This window comes from Carassius auratus, chromosome 31, assembly GCF_003368295.1.
Source record: "Carassius auratus strain Wakin chromosome 31, ASM336829v1, whole genome shotgun sequence".
NCBI classification, from domain to species: Eukaryota; Metazoa; Chordata; class Actinopteri; order Cypriniformes; family Cyprinidae; genus Carassius; species Carassius auratus.
The window spans coordinates 9,201,432-9,219,837 of record NC_039273.1 but is presented as its reverse complement, the minus strand read 5'-3'; the positions used below and the strand labels follow the sequence as shown (position 1 = coordinate 9,219,837).

Genomic DNA, 18,406 nt, shown 5'->3' with positions numbered 1-18,406 from the left:
ACATATATTCACTATTATTAAGAGTTTTACATGAACAAAATCCTAATTCGTTGCTTATTAATAGTTTGTTTGGTTGTTGTTAAGTACGGGGTAAGGTTAAGGGATCTAGAATGTGGTCATGCAGAATAAAGCATTAATATGTGCTTTATGAGTACTAATAAACAGGCAGTACAAAAGCAGTATACATGTTAATAACCAACTAGTTAATAATGAGAATTGTCCTTAAAGTGTTAGCAAAAAATTATGAGCTGAAGCTTTTTGAAGAAGTTGGAATGATCAAATAGATATCATTATATCATTATCAGATTATAAATGATTTTGTAAATTCTTACAAGTTAGTGCTGAACTTTTTGTTAGAATGAGGAATTAGTTTTAGTTGATCTATTGAGTTATTAATTCTTAATCATATATATACATACATTTTTTTTTTTTTTTTGCACTTACTCATTTGGGGATCATCAAACCGAACATTTGTCGTTTATCTCCAGTGTAGTCCATGTCTTCTCTGCTGTAGTTCGATTAAAGTATTCCAGGGTCAGAACGGGATAGGTATGCATTTCCCAGCAGGCAGTGGTGCAATCGGTGCCAGCCCTTCATTTGTTGAGTGTTTGTGTTTATGCAAACGGAGGCCCTCTTCCTGCGTATTCAGTCTTCGACTCAGGCTTTTGTTGTGTTTAGACCACATACCTCCAGCCCCCGAGACAAGAGTGCATGTGTGTGCGAGCCAGAGAGCGCGAACGGGGCAAGGCTGCTGGTTGCACACTGCTCGCACACCTCACTTACTGCTTGATTAAGAGACAGCTGCTAAAGAGAGGACTTTTGTTATAGTGCAGATCAAAGTGTGGGACGCTGGAATTGTTTGGATTTGGCGCACTGGGTTATGTTAATGGGTAAGTGTTCACAGATTTTAAGCGATGCATCAATTCTCCCCCTTGCTCGCTGGGCTAAAAAATACTGTCTAATACGCTTAGATTTCTGACTGTGCACTTCGGATCCCCCTCGTTCTCACTCTCTCGCGCTCTCTTTCTGAGCAAACCACACGGTATCTGCCTCCTTTCTCTACTGTCCAATTAGATCTTTGCCTCAAAAGCAGAAGTGAATCTGAATTGAGAGATTTTGCTCTTTCCTCACTCACTAAGCTTGCTTTCACTCTGCCTCTGAACAAGGAAATGGAATGTGTTGGTTTATTGGTATTAATAGTGCACAGGATCTGAGGTCAAAGGAGAGAAGAGTAGGATGAGAAAAAGAGAGAAATCTAGAGAAAAAGATGGTGACCGGTGGGGAGAAAGAGGAAATATGATGTCAGAGTAGATGTTAAAGCATGGTTGAGATCATATATATATATATATATATATATATATATATATATATATATATATATATATATATATATATATATATATATATATATATATATATAATAAAAAAAGAAGTATGTGTAATGGTTATCTGTCTGTCTGTCTGTCTGTCTTTCTCTCAATCTATATATATAATGATCGGACACTCTTCTTTGTCTTCAGTGTCACATGGTACTTCAGAAATCATATATGCCAATTTGCTGAAACATTTCTTAATATTATCAATGTATAAAGCAGTAGTACTGCCTTTTTTTTTTTGTCAGAACAGTGACATTTTTTCAGGTTTTTTTATTAACTAGAAAAGTTCATAAGAACAGCATTTATTTTATCCTTGCTGATTAAAAAGTAGTGTTATTATTTTTTTTAAATAATGAGAAATAAGTTAACAAAATATTAGTTTCTCTCAAACTTTTTAATGGTAGTCTATATATATCGGCAAGACAGATTATAACTGGCAGATATTTGGCCATTTCTACTGAAATATTTGGGAACGGATAATGCACATTTTATTAGCTTTTTAAAATGCATTTTGCATTTTGTATATTTAATTTTCTCTTATTTACTGTTTTGATTTTGTGTATATCTTATTTCCTATGTGTAGTGTAATATTGAACAGCCCTGCTCTCTAGATAGTGGCCATGGCAGCAGCAAATCATCAATGTATAATGCACATGTATCATTTTCTGTTTTCAAATAGACATTGAGTATATATCATGGAACTTATGTACGATTTTGTGTGCATCATATTTGTTATTATTATATTACATCGCTAAACCTAGCCACTAGATATCAATATTGTTGTTGGTCTTAAATAAAACTATAATATAATATAATATAGGGTTTCAGTGTTAACCCTCATATCCTTAGTGCTTAGCTGTATAATAGTCATGTCAGAGGAAGTGAGAATGAGAAATCACTCTACAGTAGTTCCATGCTCTCATGGCACTGGTCTGCACTCCAAAAAGTATAATCCAATTACAAAAAAAGGAAAAGAAAGAAGAGGGGGAGGTGAGCTCAGAAAAGAAAACAAGTGCAGCTTTTTATTTATCTTTTGGATGATTTCATTAGAACGTGTTTTGAAAGTCTGGCTGGGCCGTTTCTGGTATCCAGAGTGAAAGAATGCTCTATTCAGCCTGCGCTCTTGCCTGTTAACATTTAAATAGTGTAAAGAAATGCACTGCCTTGTTTGTTTTGGGATAGGAACGAAATACCGCTGCCTTGGTATTAAGACTGTGAAAGCTATGTGTGTGTGTGTGTGTGTACTCTGTGTACTTTGTTCTTAGCTCAGCAAAACGTGAGGGCAGGTCCGAAAAAATGTCTAGACTCAGACAGCCTGACATTCAACAGACTATGTACCGACTTGCTCGGCCTCCAGAAGCTCAAGTGACCCACGTACAAGCCCAGATAAATTAGATTTTGTGTCTGTTTGCATGTCGGAAACCGCCGTTGTTTACACGAACGTGGATGTGCAAAACAATGGGCGAAGCCTGCTTGTAAGCGAATTACAAAAGTGACTTTCAGGTTTTTGGAAATAGATTAAATGAATTAGGCTCTGGTGAGAGAGAGAGAGAGAGAGAGAGAGAGAGACCTCAGTTCAGTCACCTTTTTGTCAGGCCTTTGTAAACAGCTGCATTTGTCTCAAAGTGAGTCATGCAATTTTCCTGAATTTCAGAGCACAGACAGTGACTTGGAAAATCATATGCACACACCCTAAAAACAAACACAAATGGACTCAATATAGATATCACAGAATGTCCTCTGCAGAGTCTCTCATTCGCTGTTTCTCTTTTTCTGTTTTCTCCTTTTCAATTGCATGTGTCCTTTTTTAGTTCAGCGGTTTAAGGTTTTTTTTTTTTTTTTTTTTTTTTTAACATACGTTTAAAGTTTAATAAAAGTTTACCTAGAAAAGTCCATGTAGACATTTTGAAGAATATTCACTCTTTATTTTACCCTTCTTTTTCGGCCGCAGGTCCATATGATTTGAGTCTTTTAAAGTCATACAGGTTTGTATGATATGTAAAAATGAATAAAACTACTAAAATGGATGAAAATATTATGTACAGTTAAAAATAAATCAATCTTAAATATTCTAATAGACTACTTATTTATAATCAAATAGACTACTTTTATGGTGATTATTGTTATTTTATTGTTTTCATTTTACACGAAAGAGAAACATGAATTTTCTTCAAATTTTCTTTTCTTTTTTATTGTACGAAGTGAACTGTTCCTCTAATAGTTTACAACACCATTCTAAAATATTTTGGAGCAGTGCTTGTCAGAGTGCTTGACACTTGATACATTAGCTTCTTTGACCAATAGTGGAGAAGAAGAGCTGGTCACAGCCTATGAGCTGCACTCAATCGCTGCATAAATTAATATGCTAATGAAGCAGGAATGTTCATTTATGACCCCGCCGCAGAAGTAGCCACAGATATGCTATTTAAGCATTCGCAAACCGATTAATGGAATGGCTTTGCTTGGTGGTAAATATTCATGTGCTCTTGTGTTTTTGGTGAAATGAGGAAAGAGATGATCCATTAGATGGACTGAAGAGGCGTTCATAATGACCACCGGGCCTTTTCCGTTAGGATTGGCCCGGTTTTAGCCAGGAAACGGATTGAGTGTGTGATTCGACAGGCTGTACGATGCAAATGTGGTTGAATAAGAACAATATTCTGCAGAAGTCCTCTTCAGGACTGGTTTTACAAATTAGATTGTTGATAGTCATGTGCATGATATAATTTTTATATAAGGTTTTTTGTTTTGTTTTGTTTTTTTGTTTTTTTGTACACCAAACTTTGAACAGTAGTATATATAATCTGTGAACAAAGCAGAAAAGAAATCAGGTAAATATCACTTTGATGCAATTATACAAACAGTGTAAAATATACAATTATAAAAATGATAAAAAAAAAATGTTAATTAGGTCCAAAATTGTCTATAGTTGAAGAAACACCTTTACATAAGAACTTAAAGTTGTTGTTTTTTCCCCTGTCTGTTTCTTTGCTATCATCTTCAGACAGTATTTAGCCCATGTGCTCATTTAGTTGTCTCTCTAGTTGCCGTGTATCCTTCATAACACCCCCATTAAGCCGATCATCCCAGCAAGTTCCCTGAGCACCAGAAGGCTGGTTCTTTTCCTTCTCCAGCTGGGTCTAGCCACATGAGTGCATTTATTCACTCCCCGGGCCTCCACCACACCGTTGCACAAAACACCAGCATTACTTCCAACATCATGCATTCAGTCTGGACCGCTGTAGATTTAGCAACACATTACGGTGCTAAAAACTGAAAGGTAACTGCTGTTGTGCGTCTTTCTCACCCCCCCTTTCTCACACATTCTCAATGCAAAACGTTCTCGTCATTAGGACGAGAGAACGTTTGTCTAAATGAGCATTAGGCATTTCAGTAAACTCATTTAGCACCTGAGACCTTCGCAGGTGATTTTAATAAATGATGTTTAGCTTTTGAAGCTGAAAAATTCATCACCTGTCACCAAGAGCTATTGATTCATAACAGCAGTGATGACGTGTTAATTGAAGTCTAATGAATTGGAATCAACACAAGATACATGGAAAATGCTTATGGTCCTTGTGGTGGCTGGTGTTTTTAGTTTCTGTAAATGCTGACTACCCACCTTAACAAGGGCGTTTAAAAGATAATTGATGCAGGCACCAGTGTGTTTTATCTGCGCTCACTTTACCTGAGATAAACAGAATCACTCTGCAAGAATGGCCAGCCACTGTTTTGACTGCCAAATGTAAACTGCATATTTTTTCAGATTAGCTTTCATGTTTTTATTCAAATGGCAAAGGGATTCTGGCCTATAGTATCTTTCTCAATAGTCTAGCATGAGAATTTGCTCTTAGCGTACATTGAGACTGTAAATGCAAGCTTGTGACCTCTTTGTCTCGCTGTCTTTTAGGAGGAGGTACTTTATAAAAAAAATAAAAAAAACATTGTGACAGATAATACTATGATACTTTGAAACTGAAATTCATGTATTATGGTTTTTATGTTGCTCTCCATGGTCTTCCAAGAATACCATGGTATTACCATGTTACGTGTCCAATACTTAATGGCAGTACTGTGACACCATGTCCAAAACAAAAATAAATAAAACTTTTTCAAAAGATTTCTATTTCAAATAAATGCTTTCTATTCATCAAATAATCCTGATATCCTGACAAACCCGGAAGCGCGCGTTATGCTCCGGTGATTTCAGCTTCTGTCCTCTCACTAAATAAAGACGTGAACACATGGACAACATCTCCAGAACTGCACTGAGAGTCACTTCATGAGCATTTGGCCATTTGATTTGAGTAAAACTAGCGTCATATCACATCATAAACCGTAGTATCACATGCACAGAACTGTAAAGATAAACCTGTCAAAATAAAAGTATTTGCCAGAAATCTGTTACTAGCCTATTGTTCAGCAGAATGTAATAAAGTCTACTAGTATAAAAATGAAACGAACATAATTTAAAGAATAATCACACAACATTTCTTCCATGTATTATTTTTAATAGTGAATCCCCTTTGTTTACCAAAAAATATAGTTTGCTTAATTTTCAATAATTAAAAGATAAATTAAATGAATGTTTTATGTCTTCACTTGATAACCAGAAAAATGTGAATACACAGAATTTCAATGGGGAAAAAACATTTTACATAAGGCTATTTTAAATGTAACAAATTAAGTTGTTTTTATGCATTTAAATAATTACACTTCTTTTAACACAAAATTAGGTAACAATAAAACATATAGTGAAGAAAAAAATAAAACATTTCATAGGGCCCTAAACATGTAATATTTGGCATATTTGTTTTTACAGTAGTTTTTGAGGGGGTATTTTTCCTGTAAAGATATCGAGATATATATCGTATATCGAGATATAGCAAAATATATCGAGATATATTTTTTGCTCCATATCCCCCAGCCCTAATATATATATATAATGGTATCCAGAAAAATATTAAGCAGTGCAACTGCTTTCAACATTTAGAATATATAAAATGATTCTTGAGCACCAAATCAGAATTAGAATTATTTCTGAAGGACCATGTGATCCTGAAGTCTAGAGTAATGATGAAAATGTATCTTTGCCGTCACAGGAATAAATTACAATTTAAAATAATAATAATAAAAAAAGAAAAAATATTGAAATATCTTACCCAACCCCAAACTTTTAAACTGTAGTGTGTATGTCCAAAAAATGGTATTGGTGTGATGTCATGTTACTTGTTTTGGTGCGTAATTCAGTTTTAGCAGCAGATTTATTGTAAACTCTACTGTCACTTCAAATAAATGTAAAGTTTAACCCTGAAAATGAAATGGTTTGATAAGGATGATGAATCAGACATTTCGGTATTGTTGTTAACAGTTTTTTAGTAATGCTGTGGATAAAAGTGATTTTTTTTCTGTTCTCTCAAGTTCTGTTAGGTTCCAGTTGTCATGTCATAGCAGTAACCAAATCAGCATACTATCATTTAAAAAACATTGCAAGAATTAGATGTTTTGTTTCCAGTCAAGACTTGGAGAAACTTGTTCATGCCTTTATCACCAGCAGGGTGGACTATTGTAATGGGCTCCTCACCAGCCTTCCCAAAAAGACCATTAGACAGTGTTCACTGAATATAAACCTAACAGATCACTCAGATCACTAGGATCGAGTCAGTTAGGAATACCAAGGGTTCACACAAAACAAGGGGAGTCCGCCTTTAGTTTCTATGTCGCCCGCAGCTGGAATCAGCTTCCAGAAGAGATCAGATGAGTAAAACACTAGTCACATTTAAATCTAGACTCAAAACTCATCTGTTTAGCTGTGCATTTATTGAATGAGCACTGTGCAATGTCCGAACAGATTGCACTATATTTTCACAGTTTTTTATTTTATTTTATTTTTTAATGTAAAATCATTTTCTATACGTTTTAATCATATAAAAAGTTTTAAAATTGCTTGTTTTATTTTTGAGATTATTTTTAATGATTATTTTACTTTCTTTTATGTAATGCACTTTGAATTACCATTGTGTACGAAATGTGCTATATAAATAAACTTGCCTTGCCTTATTAGATGATACTAATTCGGTATGTCCACAGTTGAGTCCTCATTAGTTTGTCTGCACTATCAAAATAGCTTATCAAAATTGTTTACTTTTAATGTCATTTACGTTACGCTCAGAGATGACTGATGGTTTGTGACAGCTGCAGTAATTTTAACATCTACAGCTTTTTCTCTGTGCTTGTTGTCTCTGCAGGGCAGGGAGGTTAAACGCAGCGCTGGAACTGAAGACGGCCGCAAATAAGCAAGTCCTTGGAGAAGGTAAACACATGATTGGTTATTAGACTCCAGTGGAGCTGTGTATGTGGATGCACGTGTTTGTTGATGGACTAGAGAGGGCCGGACTTGTGCTATTATTCTATATCTAGTTTAATGAATCACTTGATTTCTTTCAGCTCTTGTGTTTATATACTTTTCTCAAGGTTGAGAGAAAAGGAGCGGTTGTTTATTTGTATCAAAGTTTACTGCTAAACAAGACAGCTTATTTGCCTAGCTTCACAGGTCTTTTATTCCCTTTGTTTTTAATCTGTTCCTCTGTTTTTGAGGAAGGATTTGGCTTTCATCAGTACCTGTCGAGTTGCCGAGAAATCAACATTTTTAAAACAGTCATTGTCAATTACTAATAATACTTTTTAAATGATCCAGGTATTACAACTAGAAAAACTTTGTCATTAGTGACATCAAACAATATTTGGTATAAAACGATAGTCGGTTTCCAAACAGGTTTCCCACCCTGTCTGCTCCAGAATGGAACAGCCCTAAGCAGCTAACATGGATACTGGAGCAAACCATAGAAGTGAAGTAGGGGTGCTCACGTATAGTATTAGGGCACAGGGTGTGAGAGGGTTTGAGTTTGTCTATCTGTGTTCTATCTCTGACATTATGGTGGATAAGGAAGGGACTTCCCATCCTTTCCCATGAGCTCATGCTTACAGACACATTCACACACACCCAAATACGCAAACCTAGTTCACTATGTCTGTATTTGTTTTCTCTTTTGTTTTTCTTACCATATAAACATTCTTAAGAAGCTACTCAAGCCTTCTTTCTGCCTCTTTTTTTCTGTTGACCTCACTCTTTTGTCATAATTCACTACAAACACTGTATAAAATCTTATAGTCATCAGTATCTTTGTCTTCTTTTTCATTAAAAATATCCATGAAACTAATTTACGTACATTTTTCCTGTAATTTAAATTTGTAATATGATTTGTTTACATTGGAAAAAAATTAAAAAAAAGACATTTTCTTTCCCCAGTTTTTTTTTCATTATTTAAGCATAAGTGTTTTTTTAAGGTATATGCTTAAACTAATTCAGTGACATTACCAAAGAAGTTTTGCTCTTGGTATGAAAGTAAGTTGTTTATTATTATTATTATTATTTCAGCTACCCAGAGTGCTACTGACTTTGACAAGATTTGATATTTTCCTGGAAATAAAAAAATCATAATAATAGTGTTAATTTACTTACTTTATTTACCTGCTTTCCTGTCCACCTATCCTGTGAGTTTTCTTCAGTGCTTTTGCACAAATGGGCATTTTGGTGTTTTTTTTTTTTTGATTTATCATACACTTTGTTCTAATGCAAAAAGACTTAAAGTACCTATATATTTAATTCAGCCCACTCCCCTGCAGAAACACATTTACTTCTATATGGATGACTGATATAGTCCTATCCCCACTCAACCACACTTCCATAAGTTAAAGTAAGTGTATATCCACAGCACATTTTCAGAGAGCTAAACAGCAGGGGAAAATATGATATTTGCATGCTGTGTGCCGCCTGCCAAGGGCTAAATTGGAATGCCTCTGACGATCATACACTTGATTATTTACTTTATTTGCCTCATCCTCTCGTTTTATGGCAACCACAAAGATGGAAATTCTGAGGTAACACTAAATGAAAAGTTGTATATTGATGCATTTTAGGGCGCGGGGGGGATTAGGGTCTATGTAATAGCTCTTCTGAGTACATTTTATTGCTTACTACAAAAAAAAAAAAAAATGTAATTGTGTGTATCAGCATCAGGTTGAAAATTGTGTTGTATTGGCATTAGCATTTGGTAAGCCCTTAATTCCCGTTTCTACAGCTGATTGTGTTTCTATGCATTTACAAGTGCTTCCGATTCGTAGGAGTTCACTTAAATCTCTTTTTCTGCCAAAGCTATGAACATAATAAACAAGCCAGCATGGCTAAAGCGCCACACGGGGGAGATTGCTAAGGAGAAAGTTAAATGCTTACGCTAGTCACACAGTTGTTTATGCGCCCATGTGCATTACTCCAGAGAGGTTTATATAACTGCTGTAATAAAAATAATTTTTAGAGCGGTAACATCTGAAACGAAAGAATTAGTGCTAGCTTCTTTTTTTTTATCTTGAAAGTGTCAGCATTTTCTTTTAGTGTTCAAGTTTTTAATGATAATACCTTAGAAATACTGTATGGACGATTACAATAATTATACATTTACATTCGATTTACATTTAATCATTTAGCAGACGCTTTTATCCAAAGCGACTTAAAAATGAGAACAATAGAAGCAGTCAGGCCAACAGGAGAACAACAACAGTATACAAGTGCCATGACGAGTCTCTGTTAGTCTAGTACAGAACGCATAGCTAGTTTTTTTTTTTTTTTTTTTTTTTTTTTTATTAAATGAACAGACAAGAAAAGGAAAAGTGCTAGTATTATTTGGTTAAGTGCTGTCGAAAACAAGATGAGTCTTTAGATGTTTTTTGAAAATGATTAAAGACTCAGCTGTACGAATTGAGATTGGGAGATCATTCCACCAGCTGGGCACAGTCCAGGAGAAGGTCCGTTAGAGTGATTTTGAACTTCTTTGGGATGGCACCACAAGGTGTCGTTCACTTGCAGAGCGCAAACTTCTGGAGGGCACATAAAATTTAACCAGTGAGTTTAGGTATGTTGGTGCCATGCCAGTGGTCGTCTTGTAGGCAAGCATCAGTACCTTGAATTTGATGCGAGTGGCTACTTGTAGCCAGTGTAACCTGATGAGGAGAGGAGTAACGTGAGCTTTTTTTGGCTCATTGAAGACAACCCGCGCTGCTGCATTCTGGATCATCTGCAGAGGCTTGACAGTACATGCAGGAAGGCCCGCCAGGAGAGCATTACAATAGTCCAGTCTGGAGAGAACAAGAGCTTGGACAAGAAGTTGGGTGGCTTGCTCTGACAGGAAGGGTCTAATCTTCCTAATATTGTATAAGGGAACGGTCGTTGTAGCAATGTGGTCTGTGAAGCTTAACTGATGATCCGTCACATCTCCTAGGTTTCTGGCTGTCCTCAAAGGAGTAATGGTTGACGAGCTCAGCTGTATAGAGAAGTTAGATATTAGAATTGCCATGGTGTCCAAAACCTTTTTTTTTTCTTCTTTTTTTTCTTTTCTTTTTTTTTTATTGGTACTGTTGTATAAATGTTGGCCATATATTGAATATAAATTCAACAAATTATGATGTTGTATGATTGGAAACCATCAAAAAGGAAAAAATCTCAAAGGTGGAACAGATCCAAATAACCATAATCTGTTTTTAAACTAGCTTCTTTTCCTTCTAGATAATTCTTATGTTAAATAACATTTTATCTAACATATTTAATGGTTTTATCTTACGGTTTTGTGTGTGCAGTTAATGTAATGCACACTGCTTTGTATGGAACGATAACTTATTTCACAATGGCATATATCAAACATATTGCTTTGGTTGTTGATTTATGCAAATGTCCTACTTTTGGATTAGTTTAATGGTGCTTTAAATTAGGATGTCTGATAAAATTTCTAAACAAAAATTTCTAAAATTTTTGTTCGTCTGGCGCCGATACAGGATGGCTGCCTCCGTGACGAGCTCCGCATATGTTTTTGTGTTTTTGTTAGTTTGTCCTGTCTTTAGTTATATTCCTGCCATCAGTTTCACCAGGGAAGAACTGCTGAACATTCGGCAGAACACACCACAGGATATTTTACCGGATTTCAATTATTCAGACGTTTTACTGAACGTTGTTATCGGAGGAGCGGCGGCGCTGATCAAGCGCTTCAGGACGCGCAGACGGGGGAAGCGGGCGGGAGCGCTCGTCAGACTCAGGAAGCGCGGATTTCGAACGCCGTTGCCTAGCATCCATCTGGCAAATCTCCGCTCTCTACCCAACAAAACGGACGAACTCCTTCTGCTTTCTCGGACAAATAAGGATTTCACACACTCTGCTGCTCTGTGTTTCACGGAAACCTGGCTGAATGACACCATACCGGACAGCGCGCTCCATCTGCCGGGCTTTCAGCTGTTTAGAGCGGATCGTGACACAGAATCAACGGGGAAATCGCGTGGTGGCGGGACATGCTTTTACATCAATGAACGGTGGTGTACAGATGTAACTGTGTTAAAGAAGACGTGCTGCTCAAATCTCGAAACACTCTTCATTAACTGCAAGCCGTTCTATTCGCCGCGGGAGTTTCACTCGTTCATTCTGGTCAGTGTTTACATCCATCCCCAAGCGCATGTGAGCTCAGCTTTACAGAAACTCGCTGATCAGATCACAGAGACAGAACAACAACACCCGGACTCTGTTTTAATCATTCTCGGGGACTTTAATAAAGCCAATCTGTCCCGTGAACTGCCAAAATACAGACAGCATGTTACTTGTCCCACAAGAGACAGTAATATATTGGATCACTGTTACACCACAATAAAGGATGCATTTCACTCTGTTCCACGAGCAGCTTTGGGACGTTCTGATCACCTTCTGGTTCATCTAATACCGTCCTACAGGCAGAAACTAAAATCAGCTAAACCTGTATCAAGGGCTGTAAAAAGATGGACTAATGAAGCAGAGCAGGATTTACAATCTTGTTTTGACCTCACTGATTGGAGTGTTTTTGAAGCTGCTGCCACCGATCTGGATGAACTCACAGAGACCGTAACATCATATATCAGTTTCTGTGAGGATATGTGTATTCCTACAAAGACTCAACTAATTTACAATAATGACAAACCGTGGTTCACTGCAAAACTCAGACAGCTCCGTCAGGCCAAAGAAGATGCTTACGTGAAGGGGGACAATGTCTTGTATAAACAGGCTAAATACACATTGGAAAAGGAGATCAAAGTGGCAAAGAGGAATTATTCTGAAAAAATAAGGACTCAGTTCACTTCCAACGACTCCGCATCAGTGTGGAAAAGTCTAAAGAAGATCACCAATTACAAGACACCACCCCCCAGCACCGTAGAGAATCAACGACTGGCAGACGATCTGAACGAGTTTTACTGCAGGTTTGAAAGAACACCCATCACCTGCCCTGAACGCCTCCCCCAACAACCATTCACACCCTTCACAAATCCTGCAACCAGCCCTGAATGCCTCTCCAAACTACCGTTCACACCATTAACAGCTCCTGCAACCCATCCTGAACACCTCTCCAATCAAGCACTCTCACCATTCTCACCTCCTGCAATCCCCCTCTCCCCCACACCTGCAATTCAGATCAGCGAGGATGCGGTGCGCCAGGTCTTCCGGAAGCAGAAAAGGAAAAAAGCACCAGGCCCAGATTGTGTTACACCAGCCTGTCTGAAATCCTGTGCTGACCAGCTGGCCCCCATCTTCACACAGATCTTCAACAGATCGCTGGAGCTGTGCGAAGTCCCTTCATGCCTCAAACGTTCCACCATCATCCCCATCCCTAAGAAACCCAAAATTACAGGACTAAATGACTACAGGCCTGTGGCTCTAACGTCTGTAGTCATGAAGTCATTTGAAAAACTGGTGCTGGGCCACCTGAAGGACATCACTGGGCCCTTGCTGGATCCTCTTCAGTTTGCCTACAGAGCAAACAGGTCTGTGGACGATGCAGTAAACATTGGACTGCATTATGTTCTGCAACACCTAGACAGACCGGGGACTTATGTGAGGATCCTGTTTGTGGACTTTAGCTCGGCCTTCAACACGATCATCCCAAACCTCCTCCTGCCCAAACTAAATCAGCTCTCCGTGCCCACCTCAGTCTGTCAGTGGATCAACAGCTTCCTGACAGACAGGCAGCAGCTAGTGAGGCTGGGAAAATACACATCCAGCACCCGTACAATCAGCACCGGAGCTCCCCAGGGGTGCGTTCTCTCCCCACTGCTCTTCTCCCTGTACACTAATGATTGCACGTCTAAGGACCCCTCTGTCAAGCTCCTGAAGTTTGCAGATGACACCACACTCATCGGCCTCATTCAGGACGGTGACGAGTCTGCTTACAGACAGGAGGTAAAAGAGCTGGCTGTCTGGTGCAGTCTCAACAACCTGGAGCTTAACACCCTCAAAACAGTGGAGATGATCGTGGACTTCAGGAGAGACCCCCCTGCACTCCCCCCACTCACCATCATGAACAGCACTGTGACTGCAGTGGAGTCATTCAGGTTCCTGGGCACCTCTATCTCTCAGGACCTGAAGTGGGACATTCACATTGACTCCATTGTGAAAAAGGCCCAGCAGAGGTTGTACTTTCTCCGCCAGCTGAGGAAGTTTAACCTGCCACAGGAGCTGCTGAAACAGTTCTACTCCACCATCATTGAATCCATCCTCTGCACTTCAGTAACTGTCTGGTTCAGCTCAGCTTCTAAATCTGACCTCAGAAGACTACAGAGGGTAGTCCGGACTGCTGAGCGAATCATCGGTTCAACCCTCCCATCTATTCAAGAACTGTACTTATCCAGAGTGAGAAAAAGGGCTGTCAAAATCACTCTGGACCCCTCACATCCAGCACACTCCCTCTTTGAACTGTTGCCATCTGGTCGACGCTACAGAGCACTGAGCACTAGAACGACCAGACACAGGACCAGTTTCTTCCCTCAGGCAATCCATCTTATGAACAGCTTATAATAACGGCGGACACACTACACTTTATATTTATATACACACACACTTTATTTATCTAACACACATACTTAGTATACACTTAAATTTTGCACACAATATATATGTACATACATAACTTCATTTTGTAATATACTTGCCTACAATTGTCATTTGTATATTGTTATTCACTCTCTACTTATTTGTATTTTTTATTCTTTTATTATGTGTTTTATGTTCTGTCGCTGTCATTCTGTTGTACTGCGGAGCTTCTGTCACGAAAACAAATTCCTCGTATGTGTACATACCTGGCAATAAAGCTCATTCTGATTCTGATTCTGATTCTGATTCTGATTCTAAACTGGTTACATTTTTTTCTTTTTCTTTTTTCCTTTGGCTTAAAACAGTAAACTGAAAATCTGAAAAAGGCAAAGGTCCTAGGCTGTACAGTTCTGTGCCTCTACTGACTTGAAATGTTTTTTTAGTTTTTTTTAATGCTGTTTATTTACTAAAAAAAAGTGTAGAATGAGGCATTTCTCTTAATAAATGCTTCTTAGAAAATGACAATTACAAATCCATTATATTTGTCTTGTATTCTGTTCTCCTAGAAGAGTAAAGGCTTTGATGTAGTTGGTCTGCCACTGTGTCGGAGCGAGTTTTCGTGACAGAATCTTTGTACTGAATGGAAGTGATGGCAGTCAGGCAGGCAGCAGTCTCAGCTTCTGTCAGAGTTGTCTTCAGAGAGATGAAAGGGAAATCTGTCCACAAAAACGCTCTGCGAGGAGTGTGTGTGAGAGTGTTTGTCACATATATCACAAAGCTCAGTTTGTCTTCTTTTTATCTGAAGACATACTCTGTTTTTCTTTTTTCTCTCTTCTTTTTTTCCATCGCTTTTCAATTTCTTCATCCAACTGAAAAGAGATGACCGTATTTTAAATGGGTCAAATTGAACAAGATCGTGCTTCCAACATCAAATGAATGCATTTGCAGGTTACGTTTTATTTTTCCTCTAGTCGTTTTGTTTTCTCTGTACTAGCAATGCAAATACATCACACAGTTGAACTCACTTTAGTTAGACGAAAGTGAAATCATTAGCACATTGTTGAACATAAGCAGGTAAGCCATACAATATGGGCTTAGTCTTAGCTTGCCTTCCTTAAAAAATATACCTTACAATGATCAAATCATGTTCATAAATCATCTTAAGTGGCCAGCGTTCAATGAAATTTAAAGTATATGCCCATAATGACTCACATAGGTTGATGTTTATTGTTCTCTATCTGATATTTGTTATATTTATGGTCAATATCATTTTGGCAGTGCCTTGCCGTGGTATTTATCTGAGGAACTAAATCCCTTTTAGGGATGAAGCACCTGGGCCTATCTGCTTAATGGAATAGCTTTAACATTAAGTTAATAAACAGCTTGCATTTGAAAGGTGTGTGTGTGTGTGTGTGTGTGTGTGTGAGAGAGAGAGAGAGAGAGCACCAAATGGAATTGCAGAATGGTTATGCTATAAATTTAATGCAAAAAATGTTCCTTTGTATCAAAAAAAAATAAATAAATATATATATATATATATATATATATATATATATATATATATATATATTTACAGTATATTTTTATAGTTATTTATATATATATATTGCATTGGTTGATTTATATAAAGGTCCGACTTAAGTACTGTTTTAATGGTGCTTTAAGTTAGCTTTTTTTCTAAACTGGGTTTCAGGGTGTCAAAAAATCTCTTTGTTGTTTTTTTTTTAAATGAAATATTCAAATAATATTTTATTTGATTGAGGTTGTGGGATTGCAATGTATATTGAGATTGTAGAAATATCATTTGAAATGCTTTATGATTCTGGGCCGTCTGCAAACATTAAACAACAACAACAAAGAGCTTGCTTTGAGTGAAGAAATTCTTCTCTTTCAAACTTTTTCTAGGCTGTAATTTGTAATCTTTCGGAATGAAATACTGTTTAATCCTGAAAAATACCTTTAATGTTATTGTAAGGACGAAATATCATGCATTTTACTAGACTGAAAGGTAATTCAGGCATGTTAAAAGCTGATCTGTTTCCCGTGTGTTTTGCACCAGGTTGTGGACCGGCTGCTTTAGTTGTTATTCATAAACACAGCACTCCTAAGCTCGGGGGAGGGGAAAAAAGTAAGAAGGGGGGGGGGGGGGGGGGGGAGAAGCAATGAAGTTTAGTCCAGGACTGAAAACAGGAATGAAAAACACAATGAAATGTCCATCTCATTGCAACAATGTGTTTGTTTACTTTACATACACGTACTAATATGGTTTCAGAGGGAAGGCCAGGGGCCCGGACCAGGGTAGAGGCCTTTAAACTGCCACTTTTTGGGAAACAAATGTCACAGGCCTCGCTTCTCATTATTACATTATTCAACCTTATTCAACCCACGTCTCGGTGTGTGATTGCTAATGATATTCAGCTTTTTTCCCTTGCTACAGCCATTCATATTTCATCCTTCCTTTTGAAATTGGCTGCATAAACATGCGTTGCTGCATTAACCAGTTTCCTATTAAAACAGGAAGTTTGGCAGACCATTTCAAGAAAGCCAGAAGCCAATAGCCTTTAGTTTGCATCATGAACAGTCAGTTTCATTAAGTCAAGGGGACATTCAAATTTCAGAGAGCATTTGCTTGGACAACAATTATCATTTTCCAAAAAATTTATTTTTATTTTGTTTTTTATATATATGGAAAAAAATATAATTAGATATACAATATAACACAACTTAAGTGTTACTATTGTATTATTATTCATTAGTCATTATCAATATTTGTGAACCGGACCACAAAACCAGTCTTAAGTATCTTTTTTTTTTTTTAAATTGAGATGTATCAATCATCTGAAAGTTGAATAAATAAGCTGTCAATTGATGTATGGTTTGTTAGGATAGGACGATATTTGGCAGAGATAAAACTATGTGATAATCTGGAATCGGAGGGTGCAAAAATATCTTAAGACTAGTTTTGTGGGCAAGGGTCACATTTTTGGTCCATTTTCTCAGATTGTATTTTATATTGGCATTATGATGTTTAGGAAGAAATTGTCTTAATTGTCATGAAAATATGATTATAAATGTATTAATGTTCTAAAACAATTGTTTATTTAATAAAACAATTTAATTGTATTTTATTTAGCATTTATTTTATATTATATTGTTATTATTTTATTTATTTTATTTTATTTTGGCTGTTAGAATTAAAAAATTGCAAAACTTTCATGAAATAATGAATAGGATGTTTTGGTTTGAAACATTTTTATTAAAAATGTTTATTTCTTTAGTATCCTTAGTTTTTGGGGTTAAGCTTAAGGTGCTTTTTGTACGTATTACTTTAGCTTTTTTCTAGTAAATGGCTTTAATAGTACTTCTCTCTCTTTCGTCTTGTTTCTCTCTCTCCCTCTCTCTCTCTCTCTTGCTCTCTCTTTCAGTCTTTCACTCTTTTGTTTGTTGTGGTTGCCTGTTCACTGGTTGCCTGTGTTTGTCTTGTTTAGGTATATATCAGCAGGGGATAAGGGTTGGTGTGTTTCAGAACAGATTAGTGCAGTCGCAGGTTCTCTCCGCTGCACCCTCATACACGAGACTCCTCAAGCGCTATCCGACCAATCAAGCTCTTTTATTCTCTTCTCTGATTGGTGAGTATCTTTAGGAATTTCATTCTGCTCGTGTCTGTAACATGGATAAGAATCCTGTCGATTTAATGCAGGTTTTCAGAACACATAACTTATGTGATTAGTTGAAGTAGCCTTCATCAAAGGGATGAAGAAAAACTTTAATGCAAAGAGAAGGACACGGATCCTTCATTTTTTTGTGTTTTTACACCAAAAAGGAAAGGGCCCTTAAAGGGTAGATCTCTCTTCGGCCTCTTCCTTGTAGGTTAAGGATGTGGCCGGCCTCACCCCAATCCTAAAATCCTCATGCTTATGATATTTACTCAGCGTTATCTGCAGCTGTAGATGAATGGCATTCTGGGACATTGAGGAATGTTGAAGGTCAGCCATTGTAACCTTAGATCTGAATCAGACAGACACTTCAGTGCAGGCTACACCTTATCTATGGCTATCTTTTCATAACATGGCTTTAAATGGAGATGAGATTTTGTGGT

At 37.2% G+C, this 18,406-nt stretch overlaps 1 protein-coding gene across 3 annotated transcripts in view; it reads left to right on the top strand.

Annotated features, from left to right (window-relative positions):
- The first annotated feature begins 458 nt into the window (after positions 1 to 458).
- LOC113050482 (forkhead box protein P1-B-like) overlaps positions 459 to 18,406 on the top strand; it is a 122,023-nt gene continuing 104,075 nt past the window's right edge. The window contains exons 1-3 of one of the 3 annotated variants that reach the window (XM_026213465.1): positions 461 to 890; positions 7,625 to 7,689; positions 17,796 to 17,936. The gene's annotated coding sequence lies outside the window, so the exon portion shown is untranslated. Of the gene's footprint in view, positions 891 to 7,624; positions 7,690 to 17,795; positions 17,937 to 18,406 lie in introns of all 3 variants that reach the window. The other 2 variants (XM_026213467.1, XM_026213464.1) reach the window with 2 other exon arrangements.